The sequence below is a fragment of the Benincasa hispida genome, chromosome 1 (assembly GCF_009727055.1).
Source record: "Benincasa hispida cultivar B227 chromosome 1, ASM972705v1, whole genome shotgun sequence".
In the NCBI taxonomy this organism is placed as follows: domain Eukaryota; kingdom Viridiplantae; phylum Streptophyta; class Magnoliopsida; order Cucurbitales; family Cucurbitaceae; genus Benincasa; species Benincasa hispida.
The window spans coordinates 76,220,811-76,226,945 of NC_052349.1; positions in this window are offsets into that span (position 1 = coordinate 76,220,811).

The following is a 6,135-nucleotide window of genomic DNA, read 5'->3' on the forward strand; positions in this document are numbered from 1 at the left end:
AATTAAAATTGAAATCAATAATTAAACAAGAGAACCATACATAATCTCCTATTGAGAAATGAGAAATAATTCTAAAATAGACAATCTTATAAACATGAAATTTTAAAATAATTTGTTAGGTTATCATTCTTTGAGATATGATATGAACATATAATAAAAATGATAACAAATAATTAAAAAAAATAATATTCGGTAAGAACCAAATGTTGAGTTAATCAACGTTTTAAAATTTTAAAAATTTAGAAGCTAATATATACAAATAAAAGGGAGCTTGATTTGAAGTCGTGTTTATCATATACGGATATAATAGAAAAAAAAATTAAAATAAGTTTGGAGTTTGAAAAAAATTAGTTCCTTTTAAAATATTGTTATATACCTAATTATACTATGTGCTACTCATTATAATTACTCTAGATTCATATTAAACACATCAACTTAACCATTGTCCTAATAACTAAATTAATCACTAGTTATGATTTTAAATGTTAGTTATGTTAAGAAAGCCAACGCAAGTCATCAAGAGTATAACCACTCAGCAACACAGTTAGCAAGAAAAAGCTCTCACAATTATAAATAACCAGATAACAGAACGAATATAATTGGTTACAACTGAACCAATCAAAGTGCAACACCTGTATTATAATTATATCATTTTCTTATATTTTCTTATTCTTCAAAATCGCAATTTTAGGGATTTACTCGGTATAAAGTGAGCCCCTTTGTACAATGAATATACAAGGAAATACACAAAAGTATTTTGCCGAGCATCTCTTCATCTTCCATTCTCGTCTGTTGTAATTCTCTTCATATTCCCTTTCTATCTTGGTATCAGAACAGCATAATGACCAATGTCAATCAATTCACATAAACAACTAGATGTTAAATAAATAAACAAAATGCATGTGACCTTAAGTTTTTATTAAATAGATTAATGAAAAGCCTAACGATATATATGGTTCAAACATTTTAAAAAAATAAATTAAAGAGCTAAATGAGATTTTAAACTCATTTTTTTTCCATTTGGCATAAAATATTTATGAAATTGTTATTAATTAATATGATTTTCAAAAGGGGCACTTCTCTAAAAAGAAAAGAGAAAAAAAGGTTAGGGTTTGTGGAGTGAAGAACAAGAATATGTGTGTATTGAATTGAAATGAGCATGTGGGTATGTAGGACTCTCACATGGCACGTGCGAATTGTTCTTTATTGGAAAAACACTCCTTCCACCCACTCATGTGCCACCACGTGGAATATTCCCAATTTTAAAAGAACAAAAGAATAACATTTGTACTATATTTTGTAACGTTTATAACAAGTCAAGTATAACTTAGTAGACATTAGATAATAGATAAATTATCTTAAAAGTTGATGATTAAATTCTTTATCGTTGCATATGTTAAACTTATAAAAGAAAAAAAAACATTTACTGATGGTGGTCGCGTGAGGTCAAAGATGTATATATATTCTCTTGTAATTTGAATATAACTTAGTAGCCAATAGATAAATTATCATTCTAAAGGTTGATGTTTGATTCGATACCACTGCATTTGTTGAACTAAAAAAAATACATTTGCTGGTGATGATTGAGTAAGATAAAAAATGTATTTTCTCTTTTAATTTGAGTATAACTTATTCGAAAATAAATAAATTATCATTCTAAAGATTGATGGTTAGGCTATTTATTGCCGTATTGCTGAACTAAATATATATATATATATATATATATACCAATGCCGATTGAGTTGGGTCAGAGATGCATATTCTCATGTATTTCGAAGTATAAAATATTTAAATTGAAATATGCTCAAACTCAATTTGGGAATTGCCTATCTGAGTCTAACTAATGTGTCATAGACACTGATTATCACTTCAAAAGTCGATGGTTCACTCTCCTACTTCGTAATTATTTGAACTATGTAAAAAAAAAAAAACCCTTAATTCAAATGTTGTCTAACGCAACTTGTTAAACCATTAAGAAAGAATCTTTTTTTTCCTGTTGAATATTGAAGAAAAATGCATCTCTTCTAGAATTTAGGTACTAATCTCTAAATCTTTTTTGTATTATAAATATTATAAAAATAAGCAGATGTCCATTGCTTAGTGTCCTAGAAGTCATGTGTCAATCTTCATATTGTTCATGTGCCTTGTAGTTATTCATGCTTGGTATCAATGTAAGACCATATCCTACTTGCCACTTTGCCTATAAATAGTGATATTTAGTGAATCTTAAAATTACACACATTGATGAGAAATCCACTTCAAATTTCCACTCAATTTACATAATTTTATTTATCATTATATTATATTTTCTCCACATATGTTGTGCTCCTCAATTTCACAATACATTATGAGCACGAGCTCATATTGCTTCCAACGCTAAAGGTAGGTTGATTTTTCCCCTCTTTATTATAATTAATAAATTAAATATTATTTTACATATTTAGTACATATTAAATTTATAATATAAATACAATATTTTATGATAGTGTTGCCATGACAAACCTTACAAAATTAGAATTCTCAGCACTTGACATTAATGGCAAGAATTATTTGTCATGGGTGCTCAACGTCGAGATTCACCTAAATGTTATGAACTTGGGAGAAACAATTAAAGAAGAAAATATGACATCCAGTCAGGACAAAACAAAAACTATGATTTTTCTTCGTCATTATCTCCACGAGGGTTAAAAATAGAGTATCTTACAATAAAAGATCTGGTATCTTGTGGAAAAATTTGAAAGAAAGGTATGATCATAAAAAAACAGTTATTCTTCCTAAAGCTCGTTATGAGTGGATGCATTTAAGGCTACAAGATTTTAAATCAGTAAGTGACTACAATTCCACATTATTTAAAAACAGTTCAAAATTGTTGTTATGTTGAAAGAAAATTACTGATGCTGATATGTTAGAGAAGATATTTTCTACATGTATCGAATATGCTCCTGCAACAGCAATATCAAGATAAAGATTTTAAACAATATTCTAAACTAATTTCATGTCTTCTTGTGGCCAAACAAAATAACAAGTTATTGATGAAGAACCACGAATCTTGACCAACTGAAACAATACCATTCCCTAAAGTGAATGCTGTGAATGTTAATAATCATGGTCGAGATCGTGGTTGTGGTCAAGGTCGTGACCGTGGCAGAGGAAAAAATAGTTATTATTTTCTTGGTGATCGTTCTAATCATTCAAAATTCAAAAGAACTACGCAAAATGATGATCACAAAGGAAAAACTCCACAAGATAAGAGTTCAAAGAGTGTTAAAAATAATTGCTTCCGATGCGGAATGACTAGGCATTAGTCAGTATTTGTCGTACGTTAAAACACTTAGTTGACCTTTATCAAGCCTCCTTGAAGGAAAAAGAGAAAAATATGGAAGCAAATTTTGCATACCAGGATAATGACATATTTGACCTATCATATATGACAAATTTTGATGTAGCGGACTTTTTTGCATCTCCCAAAGAGAAGATTGACACATTTAATGGAACTTCAAGTGTTTCTTTTGACTTTGAAAATATCTCGACTTAATATTGTTGTTTTCTTTTATCTCTCTTCATGTTTTTTTAGTAACCTTTGTATATTTTAAGTGTTATTTATCTTACTCTAATTATTTTCTTTTAATGAAGAAACATGGATCATTTTCATATGTTGGGTGATTAAAAAATGAGCAAAGAAGATCTGTGTCTAGCAGATAGTGAAACTACACACACATTACTTATAAATAAAAAATACTTTTCCAAATTGACAAGACTGAAAGTAAAAGTAAATACAATATCAGATTCTACAAACTGGGTCGAAGGTTTTGGAAAAGAAAATATTATTTTGCCTAGAGGAACAAAATTTACAATTGACAATGCATTGTTCTCTAGCTAGTCAAAGAAAAATCTTCTAAGTTTTAAAGATATACATTGCAATGGTTATCATATTGAGATTGATAGTAAGAATAATGTAGAATATCTATATATTATCTCTACCGTCTCAAATGAAAAATTTATATTGGAAAAGTTGCATGCTTTATCTTCTGAATTGTATTATACTCATATACGAGTAATTAAAACATATGCAACAATGAACATGAAGTTCATGAATCCACATATATTTTCTATTTGGTATGATAGAGTCATCTATGGTCTATAATGATGAGAAGAATTAGTGAGAATTAAAGTGGACACCCATTGAAGAGCCAAAAGATTCTTCAACGTAATGAATTATCATGTGATGCTTGCTCTCAAGGCAAATTAATAATTAGACCGTCACCAACTAAAATGGGAATTGAATCAGCTGCATTTTTAGAACGAATTTATGGTGATATATATGGACCTATTAACCCACCAAGTGGACCATTTAGATATTTTATGGTATTAATAGATGCATCTAGTAGATGGTCACACATGTGCTTATTATCAAGTTGAAATTGCTCACATAATTAAGTTAAGAGCACAATTTCTTGATTATACAATTAAGACCATTCGTCTTGATAATAGTAGTGAATTAACATCCCAAGTTTTCGATAATTATTGTATGTCAATTGAGACAAGTGTTGAACATCTTGTAGCTCATGTTCGTACATAAAATGGTTTAACAGAATCATTTATAAAACATTTACAATTAATTGCAAGACCATTACTTATGAGAGCTAAGCTTCCTTCATTGGGGACATGCTATTTTGCATATAGTATCATTTGTACGCATTAGGTCAGTAGCTTATCATAAGTACTCCTCATTACAATTAGCTTATAGTCATGAGCCAAATATTTCCCATCTGAGAGAGAATTTTTGGATGTGCAGTATATGTTCCAATTGCTCTACCACAACGCATTAAGATGAGTCCTCAAAGGAGGTTAGGAATATATGTTGGATATTATTACCTATCAGTTATTAAATATCTTGAACCCCTGAAAGGTGATGTATTTACTGTACGATTTACTGATTGTTATTTTAATGAAACAAATTTTTCCAACATTAGGAGGAGGAATTAAGAAATTGGGAAAATAAATTATATGGAATGCATCGTTATTGTCTCATTTAGATTCCCGTACAGATCAATGTAACTCTGAAGTTTAGAAAATAATTCATTTGCAAAATATAGCAAATCAATTACCAAATGCATTTATAGATGCAAAGAAAGTAACTAAGTCACACATACCAGCTGTAAATGTTCCATAGAAAATTGATATCCCAACACAACAAGTTATCACTAACGAGTCTAGAACACGTCAAAAGCATGGTAGACCAGTAGGTTCCAAAGATAAAAATCATCGTAAATGAAAAATAATATATAGTAAAAAAGAATTGGTTGAGGATGTAAATACCAATGAAGAAATCCTCGACATGACTAGTGAGGAAGGTGAAATATCTAAAGATAATAATGAGATTTCAATAAACTATGTCATGACAGGAAAAAGATGGAATCAAATAATGTAGTTATTGACAACATTTTGCGTATAATATTCCTCTTAATATTATATCTGAAAATGAGAATTCTGAACTAAAATCTGTTGAAAAATGTCAACATAGAAATATTGGCTTCAGTGGAAAGAAACAATCAAGGCAGAATTAAACTCACTTTTAAAACGACAGATTTTTGGACCAGTAGTCCAAACATCAGAAGGTGTCAAACCCATAGGATAAAAATGGGTATTTTTGAGAAAAAAAAAAGAAAAATAATGTGGTCACTGAAGGAACCATTGAAGGTCTTAGTGGAATACGGGATCGGACCCAAACCCAAAATTTACAGCAAAAACATACACATTATGCATTTAAGAGATAATTGCAGCATGTTTAAATAAAAAAATTACAGAATAGAAATGGGTTTAGAAACCCAATAAGAATCCCTTGAACCGAAAGGAACACTACCAGAAGAATTCTATTGTATTCTCTGGATGAAAATTCAGGAGGTGTGGGCTCTGACTATTTTGAAAGAAAGAAAATTGAGAGAGATGAGAGAAGGAGATGGGGAAAAACTCAGAATGTTTCTATATTTTTCTCTATGATGGTTTATGTGAAAAACACAGGGAGAGGATTTGAAATAACCAAACACCCCACGGGGGGGGATTCCTAAAAATTATTTTTTTTAAAAATAAAATTAATAAAATAAATTAATTTTAATAAAAAATTTAATAAATATT